The 13,604-nt window shown below is 37.4% G+C and overlaps 1 protein-coding gene across 1 annotated transcript in view; it reads right to left on the bottom strand.

Moving 5' to 3' along the window:
* cdh19.S (cadherin 19, type 2 S homeolog) overlaps nt 1-13,604 on the bottom strand; it is a 151,204-nt gene that overhangs the window by 71,490 nt on the left and 66,110 nt on the right. The gene's annotated exons all lie outside the window — the stretch shown is intronic.

Genomic DNA, 13,604 nt, shown 5'->3' with positions numbered 1-13,604 from the left:
AGGGGTAGGCAGAGTAGGCACGTGCCTAGGGTGCAAAGCTGGGGGGCGCCAAGCACTTACCTGCTCTGTCGCCTACCCCGCGTCCGGTCCCGTCTCTCCAAGACTGCCGCGTGTATCTGTCTCGTAAATGTGCACGCTGGAGCGAAGCTTTGAGCATGCACGCTGGAGCACAGTTTTGCCCATGCGCAGTTTCGCACACACTGAGCCGGCGACGTGGCCCGTCAGGTTGCTTAGGGCGCCTGGCCGGGTTGGCCCAGCTCTACCTCTATGGGCCAGATTCAAGTCAGAGAGAAAAAGGTTTATCAAGTGAAAAGTCATGGATGAGATTCAAATTGAGACGCAATTCAATTCCGAAAAAAAACTTTTTTATCAAGTGAAAACTCAATTGAAATCTATGAGAAAAATGGAACTGAATTTGGAGAAAAAAAATTCTCCTCTAATTGATTCTTGTTCATGAGTTTTCAAGTGATAAACGATGAGATAACTTTTTATCTTATCATTTATAACAGAATTGAATCTGGTCCTATGTCTCCCACTCCCCTTAGATTGGGAGTTTGTGGATTTCTAGTGTAGGACAAATGCAGGCCCATGCATCACATAATATTAGGGCTTAATATTAGGCAGAATCCCTTCTAGCCAATAACAAGTTCCTTATCACACACAGAATTATCTTGCGTGTATGTTTTCTGCATGTGGGAAAAAAACACAGTACCAAGACGAAACCCAGAAACATATGGGGGCTGAACTTTGGTTTGGTTTACCATTCTGGTTATGAAGTATTAAAGGAAATATTCAAAATGATTTTCAGTAGTGTATAGGCATTTTCTATGGCAGCTATGACTATATTTAGATTATTATTTCCATTGTTTTACCATGAAGGAAATTAATAATTGAAATGCAAACATGCCAAAAATTGACAGTAGCTTTGATTAGGTCCGAAAAAGTGAAGAAACCCAAAGAAATTAACGAAAGGTTCCACACAGACTATTCCAATAAGATCAATCAGTCAGTATAATACCCTATTAGAAGAAAAGTGCATTGAAGTGTCATGCACACTGTATATATACACATATATTATTCCTTGACCTTTACTGCTGTAAATCAGGTTCATGCTTATTTCAACACTAATGGCGACAACAGCAACTGAAGAGAAAATTTGTAATGCACATCATATGGAAAAGTATGTGGCTAGACAATGTTAATAATGTAAATATTTTATTTATGCATTAAATAGTAGTAGGTGGTTTGAATAACTATTTTAATAAAATATGTTTTACTTTGTCTTTTTTTATACATGTGCGGGGAAACATGTTTCCTTATACTTATGTGGGGATAATGATTGCCTTTTGCTAAACAACAGCAGTACTGTCTTATTTATAGCAGGCAGGGTGTTCTAAATCAGTGTCCCACAATACAAATCAAAGCAAAATACCCCTTATTAGATGGGCCCAATGGCATTTTCAATACCAATGCTTGGCGATGACTGTGACTTTAACAATGATAATGTTATTTGACAAGGGGCTGATTTATCAAAGGTTGAATGTTAGAGGTTTTTTTCATCTTGAATGAACTCGAATGACCTTGAAACTCGAATAGTATTTTATTTAAGAAAAAATTTGAACGTCTAAAACACAATCTAATATTACCAACCTGAAAACTCACATCAAATTTGAATATAATTGGAATAAACTCAAAACTCAAATGTCAGGAAGGCTAGTAACATCTTCAAAAGAGTCAATCGACATCTGCCATTGACTTCTACATGAACTCTGTAGGTTTAAGGTGGCAAATAGTCGAATTTGAGTTGTTCCCTGGATCAAGGTATGATAAATCTCGATTCAAGTTTGGAGTTTTGACCAAAGATCCAACTTGAAAATTCAAATTTACAATTCAACCTTAATAAATCTGCCCCTTAAAGTGGCTTAGACTGAACCCATGGGAACTGCTCCATAATCTCCTGAAAAAATCTCAATAAGCAGTCCAGACTGTTAGCTAAACACTTGATTTCTGCAGCAAAATGGAGCTATAAGTTGGTTAACATGAGACATACATTAGTCTTGCAACAGACTTTGAAGAAAATTAATGTAATCTATACATTGGAACAGCTATTAGCTCGAGTATAGGGCAAAATGAAAAATGTTGTTGAAATATGGATGCCATGGTCAAATTATGTTGCTGCAAAACAGCTTAATTTTCAGTAATGGAAATATGTTGGGTGATATATCATATGCAGTTTATGTTATGAGAATGGAGGACTCTATTCTTTTACTATACTTCTTGCTATTGTTTCCTTTCCACCTATTTTTCTTCCTTAGTTACTTTATTTCTATTCTATTTAATAATTGGAATAGCACATTTCACACCACTTAATGTGAAGCATATCATAGTCAAAGAAACAATATGTATGTCTTGCATTTATATTTTTTCTTTGACTATGATATGCTTCACATTAACTGGTGTGAAATGTGCTATTCCAATTATTAAATAGAATAGAAATAAGGTAACTAAGGAAGAAAAATAAGAAATAAGTAAAAAAAAAAAAAGTGCATAGAGGAACAGAAATGGTCTGCTAATTTAGTCTGTCCTGACAACATGGCAGTTAATCATCTTTGATATGGAACCAAATAAACCCCTTTTTAAAATTGTATTGAGTTTTCACAGATATAAATTGGGAGACGCAGAAAAGTGCCTCGGACAAAATGTATTTGCAAACCTGTCCAAACGGCAACGAGACACATGTACATAAGCAAATACAGTAAGCAAGGTGCACAATTGAAATTGTAATGTTATTTATTATAATTCTGGCATCATTATGGTTGCAAGGGATCAATGTTCTTAACTCAATTGTGCAGAATATTTTCAAAGCCAGCCTGGCTTAATTTCAGATGTATACTGGCGTCATGTCTGATGTTTGGCATGCAAGTGATGTGTGTACAGCTCAACTGCCATCAATTGATTCAGGGCACTAAGGGAACCCTGAATCTAACCCTGGTCTAGAGGTGGCACCAATAGATGCAATATCTCTCAATTTGAAACATAAGCGGGAAGGATGCAAGTACCTTTAATAAATAGCGGCTTGTGCCCTTATATCTTTATATAGGTCAATATATGGCTAATGGCATAGAAGGCAAAAAAGGCTAAATACATACAGTATGTTTTCATCCTGTCTGTATATCCTACAACAAAGGCACTACACAAATGGTCTTCATACTGTGTGCCTCTGACCCTAATTATTCCAACAGTGCACCAAAAGGGTTTAGCAGAAAACATATGTACAATGAGCAATTTACTTCTTTTAATCTCAGTTTTTGCATTTAGTATAAACTGTATACCTTAGACTTTAGACTTTATTTAATCAGATTGCCTCTTTATCCATTCATTAATACAGACTATTGCATTGTATACTGATACAGAATGCAATCTTGCAAAATCTATTTAGTTAAAAAAATATTTCAATAAAAACATTATTCTACTAATAGTATGATGAAGAACTCATAAGGACAATAAACAATGCAACTTTAATCCTTACTGCTTAATGTGCACAGAAAATTACACATGTAACAAGTTTTTCTCATTACCTTTGTGAATAAAGACATTGGTTGTTCAAAAGGGATGTTTTCCAAACAAGACCCCATCATATTACTCTATATGAGCAGATGTGCTCATAAGCCACAAGGTATGTACACAGGACATTGTTTTTGTAATGGATGTTTGTGTTGCTGGCTTTTCAAGGCTCAGGGAAATTCTCCAGAAATTGCACTTTTTAAATTTAGTTCTTCAAATAAGAAAAATTGGTGAAGCGCTGAAATTGCTTAACAGCTGTTGGGTACTGTGATGCTTTCCCAGCCCATGGGGAAGATTAAAAATTTAATTTAACATTAAATGGTGCATAGAGTATATGAGGACCTAACACAGTGACAGCTTCAGCATATATATATATATATATATATATATATATATATATATATATATATATATATATATATATATATATATATATATATATATATATACTGTATACATGCACACACACACATATATATATATATATATATATATATATATATATCAATCAAAAAAGTCCAGACAACTTGCTTTGTGATCAAGAAAAAACTTTTATCAAGCAAGTATTAAGTACAACGTTTCGAAGCTCCCGCTTCTTTATCAAGCAATAAAGATTACAATGACATCACATCCTTTTAAAGCCATGTGTACAGGCCACACCCATCAAGTGGGATGTGGTTCATCATGTACTACCTAAAGACCAATAAGCATACATTTAACTTGTATATTGCATCAGTATCCATTTAGACAGTGGTAACAGTAGCATGCAAAGATTAAAGTAACATATCGGTCAAAAGTAACAATATGTAACTATGAACAAAAAAGTTATGTGGAATCAGGATGTCATATTCAATTAGTCCCAACAATCCAATAGTAAAGTGTTACAAAAATACCTTTCAATCACATGAAAGCATACAGGTCATACTCCCTGTTAAGACCTTTAGGGGACAGTGTTTGCAATGTATGTATCCAAAATTAAAAAAAAGGTATTATCACTGATGGTTTGAAAGAGTATCTAGTGCAGGAATTTCCATGCATACCTGTGTTTTATACCCTGCCCAAGGTGCATAAAAATCTCCAATCCCCCCCAGGGCGGCCGATTGTAGCAGGGGTTAATTCTGTATTATCTCCTTTGTCAATTTTTCTTGATAAAGTACTAGCCCCCTTTGTATCGTCAGGAACTTCATATATCAAGGATACTTCACACTTTTTACGGTGTATTCAAGGTCTTGACTTGGGCCATGACAGGGTATTATTAGCAGCATTTGATGTCAACAGTTTATACACCTCTATACCCCACGATTTGGGAATGGCAGCAGTTAGACTGACCCTGGAGGAATCAAGCTACGACCTGGCACAGATTGACTTCTTTATGGAATTGCTATACCTGATTTTGCATAAAAATTATTTCCTATTTCAGGATAGATTTTTCCTCCAGGTACAGGGGACTGCCATGGGGTCCAACGTCGCCCCTACCTATGCCAACATTTTTATGAATTTTTTCGAGAACACGTATGTGTATGGCCATGCACTATACAAACAAAATTGCCTGAAATGGTGGCGATATATCGATGATTTGTTGGTTGTATGGAGGGGTGACGTTGGATCCCTATTGGAGTTTAAAGCCTATCTAGACTCCTGTATTCCCACGATTGGGTTTACACTTACACACAGTGAGGAATCAGTTACGTTTCTGGATACTACTGTGTATCGCAGGGACAGATCCTTGTACACAGATTTGTTCGTCAAATCCACCGACCGCAATAATTTACTGAGGTTTGATAGTGCACATCCAAGGGCTAATATTTCCTCTCTCCCTAGATCGCAGATGTTACGCGTTAGACGCATAGTCATGGAGGATGAACAGCTCTCCACACGCCTAACAGAGATGTCCACAAAATTTAAACAAAGAGGGTACCCTCGGCAGATGTTAACTCAAGAGGTGGCACGTGTGCAGGGGCTGGATCGTGAGTCTATCATACAGGATAAATTACCAGATAGGACAAAAAGTTCCCGTATACCATTTGTACACTCCTACCATCCCTGTACTAGGAAAATTCATCACGTGATTTACAAACACTGGCCCCTACTACGCGCAGCATATCCTGACATCCCAGAATTTCAGGAACCTCCATTGCTGTCCTATAAACGACCACGTAATCTCAGGGATAGGCTTGTGAAAGCAGACCTGGGTACTCAAAGGGTTAATACACAAAGGGTCCTAGCACCACTGACAAATGGCATGTACCCGTGTGGTAGGTGTAACCAATGTTCAAGTGTCATACGCACTAATGCCTTCACCCATCCACACACAGGAAGAAAGTTCGAGTTACGTGGCCACTTTACATGTGACACAGAATACGTGGTCTATATGCTCAAGTGCCCATGTGGGCTTGCGTATATTGGGGAGACAGTTCAACCAATACGGGATCGTATTAGTCAGCACAAATCCACGATCAGGAAGGAGGTATTGAAATTGCCAGTACCAGCCCATTTCCATTCTGCACGACACTCTGTGGCAACCCTCAGATTTCTTGTATTGGAGTCTATTGCCCCCCCCACGTCGGGGGGGCAATAGACTCCTACAACTCCAGAAAAGAGAAAAATTTTGGATACATACATTGCAAACACTGTCCCCTAAAGGTCTTAACAGGGAGTATGACCTGTATGCTTTCATGTGATTGAAAGGTATTTTTGTAACACTTTACTATTGGATTGTTGGGACTAATTGAATATGACATCCTGATTCCACATAACTTTTTTGTTCATAGTTACATATTGTTACTTTTGACCGATATGTTACTTTAATCTTTGCATGCTACTGTTACCACTGTCTAAATGGATACTGATGCAATATACAAGTTAAATGTATGCTTATTGGTCTTTAGGTAGTACATGATGAACCACATCCCACTTGATGGGTGTGGCCTGTACACATGGCTTTAAAAGGATGTGATGTCATTGTAATCTTTATTGCTTGATAAAGAAGCGGGAGCTTCGAAACGTTGTACTTAATACTTGCTTGATAAAAGTTTTTTCTTGATCACAAAGCAAGTTGTCTGGACTTTTTTGATTGATATATAATTTGTCCTTTGGACTAGGTCACAGACCAGGGTTAATCTCCACTCCATTTTGTTGGATTATATATATTTATATATATATATATATATATATATATATATATATATATATATATATATATATATATATATATATATATATATATATATATATATATATATATATATATTTATAATGTATTGATACTTAAGGAAAATGTTCCAGCAGGAAATAACTTAACCTAGCAACAGCAAAACATTTAGGGGTAAATTTATCAAAGAGTGAAGTTCCGCCACTAGAGTGAAATTCCGCAGCTCTCAATTCATTTCTATGGGATTTTGAAAGGCATATTTATCAATGGGTGAAAGTTTAAAAATCCCATAGAAATGAATGGAAAGTGGCGGAATTTCACTCTAGTGGCGGAACTTCCCTATTAACTTCACTCTTTGATAAATAAACCCCATATACTCAAAACATATATATGCAACCTAGGAACATTTTTAAACTAGGTCTACATTCCTTCAGTTTAATATACATGTGTGAGATTTGTAGTGTTTATAAAATGGCCTGTAGGTTTCACTGTGCACATGAGTTGCACAGCACTTTCTATACTTCTATACAGCTTGGGGTGTTAGAGTGAGGCTACTGTTGATGTGTAATGGCTGCATGAACCTGCTAATGAGGCACTGTTATAATCAACTCAGTCTCGGCTACCAAAACACAACAAGATCCATTATCCAGAAACCCGTTATCCAGAAAGCAAAATTATAAAAAGGCCATCTCCCATAGACTCTATTTTATCCAAATAATCCAAATTTTGAAAAATGATTTCCTTTTTCTCTGTAATAATAAAACAGTAGCTTGTACTTGATCCAAACTGAGATATACAGTAATTAAACCTTTTTGGAGGCAAAGCAAGCTTATTGGGTTTGATTTAAGATGAAAAGATTTGTTATCTAGAAAACCCCAGGTCCCAAGCATTCTGGTTAACAGGTCCCATACCTGTATAACCATAAAAAAGTTATAATGCTATACTGTATTAATACACAGAAATGTAACACGTAGCTCTCTTTGGATAAGAAGACTAGTAAAACTATTTTTATGTCAATACGGTTATGTTCCATCTTTATTTTTGTCTTGGTCAGTATCTTGTCCTAGCAAACAAAAATGCCCCATTAAGTAATGATCACAGTTTCATTCTTCTGTCTCTAGCAACAGAGCCATGCACACAGCAGTACATGTGTTCACCAATTCTTATACAATTTAAAATACTTGTTAACAGTTAACAGCATCCCTTGGGAATGATCCCTCAGGCTAACAAGATAAAACCTTCTACAGGAGACAAAAAAGGTCTTTGTACAAAACAGGGATTGATTTACTATGCACCACATCACTATATGAAGTGAGCTGCTGTCCTGAATATGAAATGAAATGAGCTATTTAAGCCAAACCAGTAAACAGTATTCATTATAATGGTAGTAAAATAATGATACTCGCTGATGTCAAAGGTGTTGTAAATACTATATAAAAGAAAGGCTGCTTAGTAGAAGAACATAACATACCCCAAAACACAACACTAAATAATTGGCATTGTGCATCTGGGGCTTAATTCCCCACTGGGATCTATGTAAAGGTAATGCATTTCCATTTGTTAACAACACATTTGAAATAATCACTGGGGTTTGCATTATATTTCTACCAGCCCTAAATTTCAATGCTTATGGGACAAAAGCTGGCAAGACATTTAGTACTGATTCTATGTATTCTCTATCACATTTCCACCAATGCCTGAACTGAGAGATTCCCCTTAGCAGTGCCATGACAGTTACATCTGCATAAAATTCAATCCTCATTACAAAATATTGACAGGAATCAAATCAGCAAGTTTCTTGTAGCTGAGCATTAATTCCCTGCAGGATGGAGCTCTTAGGAAGGAAGTTCCATTCCACCAAATATATCAGGCTGTTCTTGTATACATGTTTACTATTGTGTATTTCATATGCTTCAGCAAATAGGAAATCCATGAATATCCCTCGTTCTGTTTAAAATGTTATTGTTAGTTTCTTTATTACTGCGATGTGATTGAAGTATTTGCCATGGAATGGTAATACATCTTCCCTAAAGCTTTCTAGGATACAGTTTAACCCTTTTCCAACCTGCTTGTTTTCTTCGACTGTACAAAAAAGCCAAGCTATTTATTTGTGCTTTCATTCTTTAGAGTCCTTTATTGAGGGCAAACATGGAAACAAACATTTCACTTCTGTCATACTTAATATGGCTCTAAATATAAGCCGTTTTACTAAATATAGAAAGAAACAAGGTAAGCATATTCTCTTTTATCCATTAAAATGCAGCTGATTTTGAAAGCCCCATATGACTTGACTTGGATAAGGGAAAATAACAGTACAATAGTGAATGTTTGAAGCACCACTTGAGAATTTAAGGACAAACACATAGTTTATTCCAAAATATGGCCCACAACCTATATTTTGTAGACAACCTTTTTTAAATTCAAACAACATTTTTTTTCCTTTTCACAAATATCCATACTTAAAATTATTATACAGTATCTCCCAGATAATTTGGGTAGAAATACAAAATGCCAGACTTCTTACGGAACTTATAAGAGACAATTACCTATACAGTTCATTAACCCTCAAGTAACCCTAGTAGTTTAGTAAACCCTTAAAACGATACATTTTAAATATGTTTTTGCACATAAAAATGTGCTCAGAGGACAATTAATACACAAAGAGACAAGAAAAAATGATATATTTTACAGTGCATTTAGCATTTCATTTATGATTCAAGATTTTGTTGTATTCAGGATTGTCCAGGTTAGTAGTTCTTTGGTGTCACACCTGTTTCTCTGCTCCCATGAGTTAGGGACCATCCTCTGCCTCCTTTCTCTGTCCCCCAGTCTAGTCAGGTCTCTGCAGTTGCAGTTGCTGCTTAGGGATGTTAGCTTGAGAGTCTAACTTTATGTAAATACTTGATTAACTCGAGAAGGGTACACTACATTTGTATCAAAAGGACATCTTTACTCTATGGATTGAGATTGTTTTAAAGGACTTGTAAAGTTCAGAACCATGAATTTTTAGACTTACTGTGAGAACTCACCCTGTTGGTCTAGGGGGGGGGTGACGGGGGACGCCAGTCGCACCCATGGCGGGGGAGCCTGCCGTGTCCCTCCTCATGCACGTGGATGCGTATACTGAAGGGCTGATTGCACCGCTCGCTTCCGGGATTGAGCAAGCGGCACAGGTGATGTCATCGTGCCTGGCGAAATTAGAATATTTGAAGGTAGGCATCTATTTTGGTAGTTCCTGGGTGCTAATTCTGGTTTGTTATTCCGTGTTTGACCTTGCCTGACCCTGATCTTGTCCTGATTGCTGCCTGTCCTGACTCTTACCTGTATTTTGACTATTCTACCACATGGATCCTGATTTGAACCCGCCACTTTTGTATTACGACTTGGCCTATGACCTTGACTACGCTCCTGCCTCTCTATTTCATACCACACTTCCTGTTTTGGTATTCTGGCTTGGCCTGTGACCTTGACTACGCTCTTGTCTCTCCAGCTTGGTATTGACTCGGCCTGTCCTTTGATTATGCTCCTATTTTCCATTCCAGTTGTACGTACGGTTCCCTTGCTTGCCCAGAGTTCTCTCCTTGGTCCTTTCACATTAAGACCTGGCGGCATCTGAGTAGTGGAGGGCAGTTATTATAGGCAGAACAGTGAGCCATGACCAGGACCTTGGGGTTTGCTCTGGGTTTGGGAGATAAAATGTCACACACTTACTGTATTATATTTCAGTCAGTATGAATAATTTGCAAAAATAAAATATGCAAAACTGCGTTCAAATATACCCAATACATGCCATGGTTTAATTACACATGCACAAGTGCAAAACACAAAAATACATTTTGACTATTTAAACACAAAGGTACAGTATATACACAGTACACTCCCCTATACTTTTGCCTTTGCGTCAAAACAGCAGTTGTATCTGTTTTTCTAAATGAGATCTAAGGTGCAAGGTACATGGTGAACAGAGAGAAAGCAGTCCTGGAATCAACACCTGCCTGTAAGGAGTAATTCATTAGGTGCAGGACGGGGCCATATTTTTGCACTTTGCTCCAAGCCCTGCATGTTGAAAAATTGACGCAGGCCTCTGTGCCCCCCCCCCATGAATACAGCACTTCCTGTGATTGTTTCAGGTGCAAGTTGCATTTAGCATCTTCAGAGTTGGGGGTGAGTCGCGTATGAAGCTTATGGTTTTTGCACCCAATTCCCTGAGCACATGTCTGGAAACCCTGAAGTTCCAGGGTTCTCCAGCATGAGTAGGTGCAGATGTGCACAGTCATCTGATGGAAGGATAGACACAATGGTAATTGGCAGTGTATGCACGTTTGGACACATATTGCATCTATAAATCTAAATCTCCTTTGAGTCCATTTTGGAACACTTGCACTTGCGGGTGGACCCTACAAGTTACATTTTCAGAACATGTAAATAATTGTTGTCATTGTATTGTGGTTTATCCCTCTGAAGGCAATAGTGTTGTCCCATACTATGAAGAGGAATCTTTATGATTCCATTCCATAGGTCAAGTCAATAAAATGCTATGGCAGGCTGTTAGCCCATGACTTCTGGCATCTTGTAAAGGGATGATAGCTCATTAGTAGTGGTGAAACAATATGGAAGCCAGTGTCTGCCTAACCTGGGGAAAATAGCATCCTAGCGAATATTTAGGATGATGTAAAATGGCATTGCAGGTACAAAAGGATCAGGACTGACCCCTAGCAGCATCAGTAATTAAATAAGAGTAGCTTATCGCTGAGAAGTACAACATTTGCAAATAATGCTAGTAACTTTTGTATCAGTGCTGTGAGCAATGCTTTTCTAAGACTATAAGTACAGATTTCTACAGTAATTTGGCAGCGTTTTAGCTACTAGCACTGAGGCAAATGCTGTCTCAACACAATGGAACTGCTGTTTTGAGACTGGTAAGCAGAGATTGGGGAAAATGATTTGGCAAGTTTCCGAATTCTAATGGGGAAATGTAACAAAACAAATACTTGCAATGCAAACAATTATTCCTGTGTGAGATTAATTTCTACTGCATAATTAATATTACCTTTTGAGAACCTTCAATAGAATTAGTTACATATCCACCAGAAATAAAAATATACTGTAGTTGCCGCATTGCTCTCTGTATAGTAACGTGCTTGAAAAGTCATTTTGCAGCACCAGTGAAAAAGTCTATCATTTGTTGCTAATGAACTATCATGGAAGGGGTGAGCAGGATTAAAAGGAGCCAGAGTCCTTCTCCTTAAAGGAGAACGAAACCCCCCCCCAATAATAAAAACGTCAACAGATAACCCTACATAGTCCCCCCTCCATGCTTCCCCCCGCATACTTGATTGCCCCTGAAAGTGCCCCTAATTCATTACACACTTATAGGTGCAGAGTAAGTGATGCGGAGCTCATGGGGAAGTGAACACCATATTGGAGCAGTCTTCTGGTTCGTAGCACATGTGCATGTGCCAAAAGTGCCGGAAATTGCAGAAGGGAAGAGGATCAGAATACCTAAAAGCTGGAAGATGGCACCCATGAGTTCTGCTGCGCTTACTCTGCACCTATACATGAGAAATGAATTAGCGGCACTTTCAGGGGTAATCGATTATGCAGGAGGGAGCAGGGAGGGTTTAGTTCTCCTTTAAAGGGGTAGTTCGCCTTTGGAGTAACTTTTGCATTATGTAGAAAGTGATATTCTCAGACAATTTGCAATTGTTTTTGGTTTTTTTCATTTTTGTGGCTTTTCAGTTATTTAATTTTTATTCAGCAGCTATCCTGTCTGGTATTTCAACCAAACTGGTTGCTAGGGTCTTGTTTTTCTTAACAACCAGGCTGTGTTTTGAGTAAGAGACTGTAACACTTATAGGAGGGGGCTTAATATGAAAATAACATTCATATTGTAGCCTCACAGAGCAATAGCCCTGTTTGCCTGCTGAGGCCAGTGACCCCCCTTTCCTTTAAAGCAGAAAAGAGGCAGAAGAGGAAGTATATAGGATATTCTATAACGTACTAAAAGTTAACATACACCTGAACCGCACTTTAAAACAGAAGGCACTGCCATGCCTCATGCTACACACATAGCACTATATATTTATATATATATATATAAATAGATAGATAGTCCTATAAAGATATAGGTATGGGATCCGTTATCTGGAAACCCTTTAAGATTTAATTTATTTTTATTGGAGGCTAAACCAGCCTATTGGGTTTATTTAATGTTTACATGATTTTCTAGGAGACTTAAAATACGAAGTTCCATATTACAAAAAGATCCGTTATCCGGAAAACCCCAGGTCCCGAGCATTCTGGATAACAGGTCCCATACATGTACAATGCAATTTCACTAGCCTAATGTAAATCTTTATTTGTTCTTTTCTAACACTCATGTGTGTATAAAACAGGTAGTGTATGTCTGCATTAATGTATGCTTTTTGTTTTGAAGCTACTAAGTTCAGGTTCCTTATTCTATCTTTATATTTACATTTATTATGTTGGGACAGACCATGCTCAAATACATAATTTTACTTAAACAAATCTATTGGACAAACAAGTTATAGAAAACGTACAGAATGATAGTTTGGCTCTATTAACCAAAACATTTAAATAATGTACCAGTAAGTCTCAAACAGCATCAACCAGAAATTTCTGGGGTTTCTCCAAAACAACATTTTTAAAGTGTGGGATCTCTGTTCTGCTGTTCTGTCTGGGTCATTTGATGCCTTGTATGCCCCTCTATTTTAAACATTTCCTGCTCCAAAAATAGAATGTAAACAGGACTAAAAAGTACATGTTATTAATTTTTAAGTAATAGTTAATCGCTGGTGTGGCCCAAAAAGCTCACCGGTCATTATTTGTAATGTGTTTGAATGGTATAGAATAACTGGAATGTATTTAT

This window comes from Xenopus laevis, chromosome 6S, assembly GCF_017654675.1.
Source record: "Xenopus laevis strain J_2021 chromosome 6S, Xenopus_laevis_v10.1, whole genome shotgun sequence".
Taxonomy (NCBI): Eukaryota; Metazoa; Chordata; class Amphibia; order Anura; family Pipidae; genus Xenopus; species Xenopus laevis.
This window is presented reverse-complemented; position numbering and strand designations above follow the sequence as displayed.